Below are 13,932 nucleotides of genomic sequence, written 5' to 3' on the forward strand. Positions count from 1 at the left end.
AAGACAGCAGCCGAAGGCGTTATGAGTTCTCCGGTTCAGCAAATACAATACATTTACAACTGTGTGACGTGATTTTCGCGTAGAGTACGGCACTGCAGCTCCTACAGCTCAAAGCATTCGGCGGTGGCAGCATAAATTTCGAGACACTTGTCGTTTACGTAGCGGGACATCCACAGTTTGCCTTAGTGTGCTCGTCAACGCCATAGGCTCTACGTCTTTCAACAGAGCTCTGTACGTAGTCCACAGAACTCTACTCGTGCCAACCAGAGTCGTCTATCGGGCGTATTTTGTGGCGACGTTTGTGTTTCAAACCATACAATATTCTCAGTTGCTACAAACCTTCACGCTGGTGATAAACAAAAACGCACGGAGTTCGATGAATTCAGAGTTGGCGCAGAGATGGAAAATTACAATTTCCTTTCACTTTTAGTCATCAGTGACGAAACTATATTCCATTTAAGTAGAGAAGTACATCGTGGAAACGTAAGAATATGGAGAATCCAGCAACCACATACGATAGTCGAGCGCTAGAGAAACTCTATAATACTTCTTGTTTCTGTGCAGTTTCCATAAAAAGAAAAATTTTAAGCCGATTCTTTTTTGCAGAAAAGATGGTACAGGAATTACGAACGTACGTCTGTTGGAAATCTTTCTCTCCCACAGTTGCGAGAACATGTTGAAAATTCGGTTTCCAACAAGGTGGAGCACCACTGTACTGACACCTGTGTGTGAGAATATTTCTTAACAGCGCACCACCTCAGCGATGGATCGACCGTAAACGATAAAAGGATATCATATTACACCATTATCCCTCAAGTCATCTGACCTCGCGATACGAGGTTTCTTTTGTGAGCGGTTGTGGCAGCCTCCGTCGGTGTCCTCACCCTTTCATGAACTTTCGGTAAACCGCGACGTCGAAAAGCAGCAGCAGCAGAGTGCACTAATAGCAGACATGATCGCAAAAGTATGAGACTTGTTTGACTACCGTCCGATTGTCTGTCGTGGACCTGGTGGAGGCCGCATTGAACATTTGTTGTAAATGAAAAAAAAAAATGGTTCAAACGGCTCTGAGCACTATGGGACTTAACTTCTGAGGTCATCAGTCCCCTACAACTTAGAACAACTTAAACCTAACTAACCTAAAGACATCACACACATATCCATGACCGAGGCAGGATTCGAACCTCCGACCGTAGCGGTCGCACGGTTCCAGACTGTAGTGCCTAGAACTGCTCGGCCACCTCGGTCGGCTGTAGATGAAAGCCTTAATCATTATCCACTTGTGGCAAGTACTCCGAGATTCTATGAACATGCATGTAAAAGATATAGGATTGGAAAAACACTGCTTTTTTGAAAATAAAAAATCTCTAGTCCTATGAGTAAATTAAGATTTTTCTGAAGCTTCTATCTTCGGCGTGCTGAGGATACAGACTTGTCAATTCGAATGACTCTTTCTGAGATACAGTCTCCAATCCCTATGAAGTAACTTGCCAGATACATGGTATAACCATTCGCAGGTATTACAAGATGAATGCTACTTGGATGATCAGTCGTGTTCTGTTCGTTTCTTGACAAAGTAATTCATTTAAGTGAAAGTCCACATAAAACGTGTGATAGCGGCACATCCAAATCGGTATATAGCCTTGAATCGTGGAGTAGACCAGAAGCAGTGCGTCACAGGTTTACATTCGGCCCGTAATTAGTATTAGCAAATACAAATGCTGGCTATCAGTTTTAGTCCACTGTTGAGTGACATTACAATTTACTTCTTACTGTGATCATTTTTATAGTCTGCCTTCATACAAGTTGTTAGTGATTCACTCATGTGGCAGGTACAGGTTTTTCAGTTCCAATTGGATTCAGACGAAGTATTTACTTTAACAAACATGGGGCCTTACCACGACTTCCATTCATTTGTTCGATAAATACCATCTACCGGTGAACTCCACGATAACGTGAGTCTCGAGATTTTTACGACGTACTGAATACTAACTGAATTTTCACATTTACGTCTAGCTGTTGTTTTACTTCCCAGCACGATATTTTAACTAGGCACCTACGAGTCATTTTCAACAGAAGGAACGACAATTTACATGGGCTACTCATGTCACACTATTTATTAGCACCGTGGATGGAGTTCACAAAGTGTTAAGAAGCGTGATAACAATGCTAATCACAGAATGTGGTGCCGCGGGCAGCGCCAACGGCAGTGTACGTGCCAAACTCAGCTGTCCGATGGGTTGCCGCTCGTCAGGGGTTTCGGCATGTTGCGTCGTCTACACTGAGAGCAGACTATGGGAATGACGGGATCCCACGCAGTACACTATGTGCTCAAAAGTATCCGGACACCCCCAAAAATTTACGTTTTTCGTATTAGGTGCATTGTGCTGCACCTACTTCCAGGTACTCCGTATTAGCAACCTCAATAGTCATTAGACGTCGCGAGAGAGCAGAGGGGGCGCTTGACGGAACTCACGGATTTCGAACGTGGCCAGGTGATTGGGTGTGACTTTTGTCATACGTCAGTAAGCGAGATTACCACACTCCTAAACATCCCTAGGATCATTATTTTCGATGTGTTAGTGAAGTGGAAACGCGAAGAGACACGTACAGCACAAAAGCGTACAGGCCGACCTCGTATGTTGAGTGACAGAGACCGCCGACTGCTGAAGACGATCGTAATGTGTAATAGGCAGACCTCTATCCAGACCATCACACAGAAATTCCAAACTGCATCATAATCCACTGCAAGTACCATGACAGGAAGGAGGTGAGAAAACTTGGATTTCATGGTCAAGCAGCTGCTTATAAGCCACACATCACGTCGGTAAATGCCAAACGACGCCTCGCTTGGTGTAAGGAGCGTAAACACTGGACGACTGAACAGTGGAAAAACGTTACGTGGAATGACGGATCACAGTACACGATGTGGCATCTGTCAGTAGGGTGTGGGTATGACGAATGCCCGGTGAACGTCATGGTTCAAATGGCTCTGAGCACTATGGGACTTAACTTCTAAGATCAGACCCCTAGAAATTAGAACTACTTAAACCTAACCAAACTAAGGACATCACACACATCCATGCTCGAGGCAGGATTCGAACCTGCGACCGTAGCGGTCTCGCGGTTCCAGACTGTAGCGCGGCCGGCTGAGCGTCATGTCAGCGTATATAGTGCCAATAGTATAATTAGGAGGCGGTGGTGTTTTTCATGGAGGGGGCTTGCACCCCGTGTTGTTTTGCGTGGCGCTATCACAGCGCAGGTCTACAATGATGTGTTGAGCATCTTCTTGCTTCCCACTGTTGAAGAGCAATTCGGGGATGGCGATTGCATCTTTCAACACGATCGGGCATCTGTTCATAATGCACGGTCTATTGCGGAGTGGTTACACGACAGTAGCATCCCTGTAATGGACTGGCCTGCACAGAGTCCTGATCTGAATCCTATAGAATGCCTTTGGGATGTTTTGGAACGCCGACTTCTTGCCAGGCCTCACCTACCGACATCGATACCTCTCCTCAGTGCAGCACTCCGTGAAGAATGAGCTGCCATTCCTTAAGAAAACTTCCAGCACCTTATTTAACGTACACCAGCGAAAGTGGAAACTGTCGTCAAGGCTAAGGGTGGGCCAACACCGTATTAAATTCCCGTATTACCGATGAAGGGCGCCACGAACTTGTAAGTCATTTTCAGCCAGGTGTCCATATACTTTTGATCACACAATGTATCTAATTGATAGCCGCTAAACTGGTTAATTAGATTTTCTATGTTTTTTATCCACTAAATCTATAATCCAGTCCCACAATGACGCCTCTGCAGCCGGAAATATGTTGTTCTCTTGTTCCATTGCGTGTCTGTTGGAGATCTGGTGGTTGTCTAAAGCAGACTTGATCCGTTAAAAAAATGAGATTTTAATATTGGTGTTTATTGCAAAACTATTCCACAGTGCGTGTGGTTCGACCTACATATGCCATGTTACGCTGCCTATTTCAATTTATTGCAGCAGCGAACCTTTCATTACCGATTCTAAAATGTCTGTAATACTAGATAGCGACTGGAAAGTCGCTAACTTAAAATTTACGGAGGAGTTTGACTATCTTAGATGAGTCACTCACATACGAAACCAAAGTTAGGTATTTTGCGAGCTTTCTATCCTCCTTCTTCATTGACTGGCGTATGGATTTAACAGATAGAGCACTGTTATTCTGACGGACTGAAAATCTATTTTTCTTGTACTTAGTTTCTCCTAGGAGTCCACCTGAATCAAAGAAATCGCATCGAAAACAGTATGCGTTCTACGTAAGTCTGCAATATTTCGTGGCCGTTGTCGCTGAAGGTAACATTTTCTAGGTTGTTCGGCCGCATCAAGGTCTGTTGCAGTTTCTTGTTTTACAGCTGACGTTTCCACCCCTCTGCTGAGATCTTCTTCAGGCTCTTCTCATGTGTATGGTTACCTGAGTACTCAACTAACTGGGACATCAGAAGATCCCAGCAGAGGGGGTGAAACGGCAAATGCGCAGGAAGAAACTGAAAATAAGCATCACCCCCCCCCCCCCCCCCCCTCCGAAACACATAGAAAATTTTAATTCCAGTATGCATCCTGGGCATTATGTTTTGAGCACGCCTTGATTTCCCAATGATAGTTACAACAACTGGCTGAACAAAAGGGACTGAAACAAAATATTAGACTAGGTGGGCTTACGTTGAATCTATTTCCTCAGAGAGCCATTATTCATCCGTCTGATCAAACTATGCAGGAATGGGGAACAGCCATCTTTCTCTGCTACGATGGTGAACTGGTTACTCTTTTGAAAAGATGTGAAGTGCTGTATGTGCGAGGGTGTGCTGAAAAGTAATGTCTCCTTATTTTTTATGTGAAAACTCTTAATACTTTTAAAATGAAACCATCTTTATTAAAATTATACATCTCTATTCATCATGACTACAAATTTATTTCTCAACATAATCACCCTGGCGAAAAACAAATTTCTCCCAGCGAGAGGCTATTTCGTTGATACCTTCAGTGTAGAATATTTGATTCTGCTGACGGAGCCACAATTTCACCTCTGCTTGCACCGCTTCACCAGTATCAAAGTGTAATTCTCGAAATGTTGTGTACGTTCTGGTAACATACATTACTGGCCATTACAATTGCTAGACCAAGAAGAAATGCAGATGATAAAGAGGTATTGATTTGGCAAATATACTAGAACTGACATGTGATTACATTTTCACGCAATTTGGGTGCATAGATCCTGAGAAATCAGTACACTGAACAACCACCTCTGGCTGTAATAACGGCCTTGCTACGCCTGGGCATTGAGTCAGAGCTTGGATACCGCGTACAGGTACAGCAGCCCATGCAGCTTCAACACTATACCACAGCTCATCAAGAGTAGTGACTGGCGTATTGTGACGAGCCAGTTGCTCGGCCACCATTGACCAGACGTTTTCAAATGATGAGAGATCTGGAGAATGTGCTGGCCAGGGCAGCAGTCGAACATTTTCTGTATCCAGAAAGGCCCGTACAGGACCTGCAACATGCGGTTGTGCATTATCCTGTTGAAATGTAGGGTTTCGCAGGGATCGAATGAAGGGTAGAGCCACGGGTCGTAACACATCTGAAATGTAACGTCCACTGTTCAAAGTGCCGTCAACGCGAACATGAGGTGACCGAGACGTGTAATGAATGGTACCCCATACCATCACTCCGGGTGATACGCCGGTATGGTGATGACGAATACACGCTCCCAATGTGCGTTCGCCGCGATGTCGCCAAACACGGATGCGACCATCATGGTGCTGTAAACAGAACCTGTATTCATCCGAAAAAATAACGTTTTGCCATTCGTGCACCCAGGTTCGTCGTTGAGTACACCACAGCAGGCGCTCCTGTCTGTTATGCAGCATCAAGAGTAACCGCTGCCATAGTCTCCGAGTTGATAGTCCATGTTGCTGCAAACGTAGTCGAATTGTTCGTGCAGATGGTTGTTGTCTTGCAAACGTCCCCATCTGTTGACTCAGGGATCGAGACGTGGCTGCACGATCGGTTACAGCACGCGAATAAGGCGCCTGTCATCTCGACTGCTAGTGATACGAGGCCATTGGGATCCAGCACGGCGTTCCGTATTACCCTCCTGAACCCACCGATTCCATATTCTGCTAACAGTCATTGGATCTCGACCAACGCGAGGAGCAATTTCACAATACGATAAGCCGCAATCGCGATAGGCTACAATCCGACCTTTATCAAAGTCGGAAACGTGATGGTACTCGTTTCTCCTCCTTACACGAGGCATCACAACAACGTTTCACCAGGCAATGCCGGTCAACTGCTGTTTGTGTATGAGAAATCGGTTGGAAACTTTCCTCTTGTCGGCACTTTGTAGGTGTCGCCACAGGCGGCAACCTTGTGTGAATGCTCTGAAAAGCTAATCATTTGCATATCACAGCATCTTCTTCCTGTCGGTTATATTTTGCGTCTGTAGCACGTCATCTTCGTGGTGTAGCAATTTTAATGGTCAGTAGCGTAACTTACCTTTTGACAGGATTGAAAACAACAGCCAATAGTTTCTGAGTTAAAGATTTATCAAACCTTCGACAAATATAAATGTGTCTTCTTTAGAACAGAAATGTCAACCAAGAAAGGAAACAAATTCGATGAATAATAACTTTGTTTATTTTTTCGTTCATTTATAAGGGCATACCTCATTCGTAGAACCACATAAACGGATATTGATGCCAAAAGGCTCTTGTGTAGTACAATGTGCAATTCACCGTCAATCACAAACATCGACTTTTAAAATAAATAACTGAAGGTAGTAGCCCAATGCTCACGAGTGCAAGTGCCCTTGCATCCAGCTGACATTTACTGTGGCTTTGTCGTAAAACCCTTAAAAATAAAACACTGGATCCTGCTGACATTTATTTATTTACAAGTTCTGCCCGTGCTGCTTTATGCACGCATTTGCCTATAATTAGCACTGTTTAAGTAAGCTTGCTTGCCCTTTGGAAGCCACATGACTTCAACTCCTCACTCACCCTCTCTCCCCCCTTTTTTCCTATTTTAAATTGTTTTATTCTGTTTTAATATTAGCTATTAACTATTAGATTTGCTGATTCAGACACTGGCTGCTCAGTGCGACTATGTGCGCAGATTCACTCGAGCAGTAAGCATCACCTACCATACTTCACATACTGCCAGTGTCTGCACATCTTAATCAGTTCGCTCGTGTCGCTAGCAATGTATGTGCCAGAGTAAATGTGAACCATATAGATTGTCACGTGTGTTTTATTTTAAAAGTGTTACGACGAAGGCGTACTAAAAGTCAGCTGGACTCAATTGCGCTTGTGTTTTACTTTAAAAGCTTTACGACAAAGCCTTACAGTATCGGGCTACTACCTTCATTTATGCATTTTAAACGTCGATATTTATGGTTGGTATGCACATTGTTCTAGATAAGAGCCTTTTGGGTTCAATATATGTTTTTTCGACATGTGATTTTACGAGTGAGAATGCTCCTCTAAGCAATTTCTAATATATTGTTTATCAATTTTGGTTCCTTTTCTGGTTGACATTTGTAACTATGTAGTAGTATTTTGTTCAGTAGATCCATTTACCTTCTGAAGAAGACAATTTTATATTTGTCGAAACCAGGGCAAAGGGTTAATAAAACTTTAATTTTGCAATTGGTTGGCTGTTATTTCCAATCCTATCAAGTTTCTTCATGCCCAGTTGCAAAAGCGCAGCCTTGTTTAAAAAATCTTACTTTTTGAAGTCTGCCAGTACTATCTCAGCAGCATAACGCCAGAAGTATGACAGAATCTCCTGGAAAGAAGTAAAGGACCAAGTGTAATAGGGGAGCGAAGTGGTACTCTTCCGTGTTTTTTTCTACGGAGGTAAGGCGCCAATACGGGAGATGCACTGTAATTTTACAAATGATGCCTGTAATTTGAGATGCCGCTCACTCACTGTGACAAAGTGAAAGGAGCGCCATATCTGACTCAGCGTGCTATTTCTACGCAACTGGAGGCCACAATGCCCTCGACTTCCTAGCTGGGACGAAGTTCTTTCACACCGTAATTATTCGAATGTGTTCTTCTTCTGCAAGATGGTTCAAATGGCTCTAAGCACTATGGGACTTAACATCTGAGGTCATCAGTCCCCTAGACTTGAACTACTTAAACCTAACTAACCTAAGGACATCACACACATCCATGCCCGAGTCAGGATTCGAACCTGCGACCGTAGCAGCAGCGCGGTTCCAGACTGAAGCGCCTAGAACCGCTCGGCATCAGCGGCCGGCCTTCTGCAAGAGACCCGCTTTTCTCCCCTACGTGCAGCCACTTACAGATTAGCAAATAGGACATCAAAATCGTCTTCCGACCGCCACTGAATGCAAGACAGTCTTGGATCTGTGAAAAAACCACTTGTACTTCATACATCAACGATTATGTACGTATAAAGTAAGCTACGTGAATGTGGACAAACGCAACGCTAGATAGCTATTCAAACTGGTGGCACTAATGTGCTTTTCGTGCAACTGTTACAGCGTCATGATCGTCCTCACCTCAATGCGGCTGTTAGGCACGTTAACATGGGGCTGAGGAGGGCGCTGATGGCAGAGGGCATGAGTCACATCTCGGTAGTGCCAGTTGGGTCTCTCAGCAGTTCGGGCTTCAGGGAAGGGGAGGCTGGTTAAGCTTATAGGTGACAGTGTAGTGGGTGGTGGTGGTGGTGGTGGTGGGGTCCCTCATGGAAAAATTCCTGTAGTAGCTGGTGTTACAGCTGTAGCTTTTTTAGACTGAAGTCAGCTGATAGGTATACCTGCATTAAGCAAGTCCCTCTAACTAAGGACTTACCTTCCGACTTTGTAATGTTTTCAAGTAGAGAAGGACTTAGCATATTTCATCAAAATATAAGAGGTATTAGAGGTAAAGTTAGTGAACTGCTTATAGATGTTGACTCTGAAATTACTGGTATATCAGAGCACCATTTAAATAATTTGACAATTCAGAGGCTTTCTTTACCAGGCTACACATTAGCTGGCTGTTTTTCAAAGAGTTCCTTGCGGGCTGGAGGAGTGGCTATGTACGTAAAAAACAGTATTCCATTTGAGTCCATAGACGAATCACGACACTGCACTGAACAGATATTTGAATGTTGTGCAGGGGCAGTTGAATTTAGTGAAACTAAACTTCTAATTGTTGTTGTTTATAGGTCCCCTTACTCCGACTTCAGAGCATTTCTGCTTAAGCTGGAGACGGTTCTTGATTCACTTTATAGGAAGTACCAGAAATTAGTTATATGTGGTGACTACAATATAAATATTGTATATGATGGTGCAAGGAAAATGATGTTGGTAGATCTCCTAAATTCATATGATCTAATGCAGACTGTGTTTTTTCCAACTAAGGTGCAGGTCTACAGCTGTAGACAATATTTTTATTCATTCTTCATTACTAGATGGGCATTCTGTCAGTAAAAGCGTGAATGGCCTTTCAGGCCATGATGCACAAATTTTAACACTAAAAGGTTTTTGTACTAAAACAAATGTCATATTTAATTACAAACTATGTAGAAAAATTAATCCAACAGCAATAGACAGTTTTATAAAACTTGTCAAGGAACAAGAGTGGCAGGATGTTTATAGTGCTGATAACATAGATGATAAATACAATGCTTTCCTTTACACATTTCTCATGCTCTTTGAGAGTTGCTTTCCATTAGAAAGTTCTATACGAGGTACTAGCAGTAATAGGCAGCCCGGGTGGCTGACTAGTGGGATAAGGATATCTTGTAGAATAAAGTGGGAATTATATCAAATTGTTAGAAGTAGTCAAAATCTAGCTACAATAGACCATTACAAACAGTATTGTAAGGTGCTCAAAAATGTTATTAGGAAGGCAAAGAGTATGTGGTATGCAAATAGAATAGCTAATTCACAAGATAAAATTAAAACCATATGGTCAGTTGTGAAGGAAGTGTCTGTTCAGCAGCACAAGGTCGACAATATAAAGTCAGTTCACAGTAAAAATGTTTCTGTTACTGATAAATCAGAGATATGTACAGTATTTAACAGTCATTTTCTGAGCATTGCTGGTGAATTAAATAAAAATTTAGTTTCTACAGGGAATCATATAACTTTCTTGGCAAATGCCTTTCAGAGACTGATGTCTGAAATACTCCTCTGTGATAAAGACAAGAGGGAGAGTGAGTCAATAATTAAATCACTGAAGACTAAGGCCTCTCATGGTTATGATGGAGGGTCTATTAGAATATTACAGTAGTGTTGCACATGTTAGCCCTGTATTTAGCCATATTTGTAATTTTTCCTTTAGGAATAGTTTCCTGAGCGATTGAAGTACTCAGTAGTAAATCCGCTTCATAAAAAGGGAGAAAGGGATAATTAAGATAATTTTAGACCTATTTCTATGCCATCAGTGTTTGCAAAAGCTATTGAAAAGGCTGAGTATGTAAGGATAATTGATCATTTTATATCACACGATTTGCTATCAAATGTACAGTTCGGCTTTAAAAGTCGTTAAACAACTGAAAATGCTCTATTCTCTTTTCTCTGTGAGGTACTGGATGGGTAAAACAAAAGGTTTCGAACGCTTGGCATATTTTTTGGTTCAACTATGGCATTTGATTGTGTTGATCACAAAATATTGCTCCAGACGTAGGACCATTACGGAATAAGGGGAGTAGCTCACTATTGGTTCACCTCTTACTTTAGCAACAGACAGCACAAGGTCATTATTCGCAATGTTCATAAAGGCTGTGATGAGAGGTCTGAGTGGGGTACTGTCAAGTGGGGGGTGCCTCAGGGATCAGTGTTGGGGCCACACCTGTTCCTTATTTATATAAATGATAAGCCCTCTAGTATTACAGGTAACTCTAAAATATTTCTGTCTGCTGATGACACTAGCTTGGTAGTAAATGATGTTGTGTGCAACACTTGCTCGGTTTCAAATAGTGCAGCACATGACCTAAGTTCATGGCTTGTAGAAAATAAACTAACGTTAAATCACAGTAAGACAGTTTTTACAGTTTCTAACACACGATACAACCAAACCTGTCGTTTTAATTTCACAGAACGGGCATGTGATTAGTGAAACTGAACAGTTCAAATTTCTAGGTGTTCAGGTAGATAGTAAGCTGTCGTGGAAAGCCCACGTTCAGGATCTTGTTCAAAGACTTAATACTCCCATTTTTACTATTCGAACAATAACTGAAGTGAGTGATCGTTCGACACGAAAATTAGTCAACTTTGCTTATTTTCATTCGCTTATGTCGTATGGTATTATATTTTGGGTAACTCTTCCCATTCTAGAAGGATATTTTTGGCTCAGAAACTGGCGGTTCGGGCAATAAGTGGTGTAAGTTCACGAACCCCTTGTCGATCTCTGTTCACGAGTCTGGGTATTTTGACATTGGCCTTTCGATATATATATCCCTTCCTGTCATTTCTTGTTAACGATATTAGATTATTCCCAAGAATATGCAGCTTTCATTCGGTTAATACTCGGCAGAAATCAAACCTACATTTGGATCGGACTTTCTTAATTAGTGTGCAGAAATGTGTGCAGTATGCTGCTGCATCCATTTCCAATAAGCTACCACTCGAATTCAAAAATCTTAGCAGTAATCCAAGTGCTTTCAAGTCGAAAGTGAAGAATTTCCTCATGGGTCACTCCTTCTATTCTGTCGAGGAGTTCCTTGAAAAATTACGCTGATTCTTATTGTATTGTTGACTGTGTTTGCTTAAACTAATAGACTGACTTTTTTCGGGTTCACAAACCTTTATTTTTATCTGTTATTACTTTTAAGCTGTAATTACATGTACTGACATGTTCCAAGACCTAGGAAATTTGCTCCTTAATTTGGTCCTAGGGAACTTGACGTGTAAATTAAAAAATAAAGTAACACATTATGTATGTACATCCGAGGGCAACAGAAATCCGCATTGGTAAATCACAGAACATACGTTCAAATTTGAGAATACGAAATTGCTGTGAAGAACCAACGGCCATTGGAAAAGCATAAGAAAGCAATCTGCATAAATGTGAATCATCTCAATAGGGACGAAAGTTATGAAGTAAACTCGGATTGGAATCCCGTGTTACTGCCCAGCATCGGCCAGCGAACGAGATGGACCAGGAGTGTATGTGAAAAGATTTGAGTGCAGCCTCCGGCCCAACCCCACACCATTGTTTCGCCCTGCATGCTGGCGTCCGCAGACGAGGTAGCCTCCTCCCTTACATACACTCCTGGAAAAGGAAAAAAGAACACATTGACACCGGTGTGTCAGACCCACCATACTTGCTCCGGACACTGCGAGAGGGCTGTACAAGCAATGATCACACGCACGGCACAGCGGACACACCAGGAACCGCGGTGTTGGCCGTCGAATGGCGCTAGCTGCGCAGCATTTGTGCACCGCCGCCGTCAGTGTCAGCCAGTTTGCCGTGGCATACGGAGCTCCATCGCAGTCTTTAACACTGGTAGCATGCCGCGACAGCGTGGACGTGAACCGTATGTGCAGTTGACGGACTTTGAGCAAGGGCGTATAGTGGGCATGCGGGAGGCCGGGTGGACGTACCGCCGAATTGCTCAACACGTGGGGCGTGAGGTCTCCACAGTACATCGATGTTGTCGCCAGTGGTCGGCGGAAGGTGCACGTGCCCGTCGACCTGGGACCGGACCGCAGCGACGCACGGATGCACGCCAAGACCGTAGGATCCTACGCAGTGCCGTAGGGGACCGCACCGCCACTTCCCAGCAAATTAGGGACACTGTTGCTCCTGGGGTATCGGTGAGGACCATTCGCAACCGTCTCCATGAAGCTGGGCTACGGTCCCGCACACCGTTAGGCCGTCTTCCGCTCACGCCCCAACATCGTGCAGCCCGCCTCCAGTGGTGTCGCGACAGGCGTGAATGGAGGGACGAATGGAGACGTGTCGTCTTCAGCGATGAGAGTCGCTTCTGCCTTGGTGCCAATGATGGTCGTATGCGTGTTTGGCGCCGTGCAGGTGAGCGCCACAATCAGGACTGCATACGACCGAGGCACACAGGGCCAACACCCGGCATCATGGTGTGGGGAGCGATCTCCTACACTGGCCGTACACCACTGGTGATCGTCGAGGGGACACTGAATAGTGCACAGTACATCCAAACCGTCATCGAACCCATCGTTCTACCATTCCTAGACCGGCAAGGGAACTTGCTGTTCCAACAGGACAATGCACGTCCGCATGTATCCCGTGCCACCCAACGTGCTCTAGAAGGTGTAAGTCAACTACCCTGGCCAGCAAGATCTCCGGATCTGTCCCCCATTGAGCATGTTTGGGACTGGATGAAGCGTCGTCTCACGCGGTCTGCACGTCCAGCACGAACGCTGGTCCAACTGAGGCACCAGGTGGAAATGGCATGGCAAGCCGTTCCACAGGACTACATCCAGCATCTCTACGATCGTCTCCATGGGAGAATAGCAGCCTGCATTGGTGCGAAAGGTGGATATACACTGTACTAGTGCCGACATTGTGCATGCTCTGTTGCCTGTGTCTATGTGCCTGTGGTTCTGTCAGTGTGATCATGTGATGTATCTGACCCCAGGAATGTGTCAATAAAGTTTCCCGTTCCTGGGACAATGAATTCACGGTGTTCTTATTTCAATTTCCAGGAGTGTATATATATAAAGACATCTGCAGCATCTCGACACTTCGCCAAAAAGTGCCGTCAGTCGCCAAAACGTCGCGATATCTCAACAGCAACTCCCAGCGAGACAACCAAGAGCTTTTCATCACTAGTACGATCCAGAAGATTCCGCCTACGTTGCTGGGTGATTTGCACGCTTGATTACTATGCGAGGGGAGCCGGGTTCGATTCCCGATACTGTCAGCGATTTTATCTTGATGAGAGAACAGGTA

The 13,932-nt window shown here is 44.0% G+C and overlaps 1 protein-coding gene across 1 annotated transcript in view; it reads left to right on the forward strand.

Annotated features, from left to right (window-relative positions):
* Window positions 1–13,932, forward strand: part of LOC124595532 (protein takeout-like) — an 87,352-nt gene that overhangs the window by 25,392 nt on the left and 48,028 nt on the right. The gene's annotated exons all lie outside the window — the stretch shown is intronic.

The sequence above is a fragment of the Schistocerca americana genome, chromosome 2 (assembly GCF_021461395.2).
Source record: "Schistocerca americana isolate TAMUIC-IGC-003095 chromosome 2, iqSchAmer2.1, whole genome shotgun sequence".
Lineage (NCBI taxonomy): Eukaryota > Metazoa > Arthropoda > Insecta > Orthoptera > Acrididae > Schistocerca > Schistocerca americana.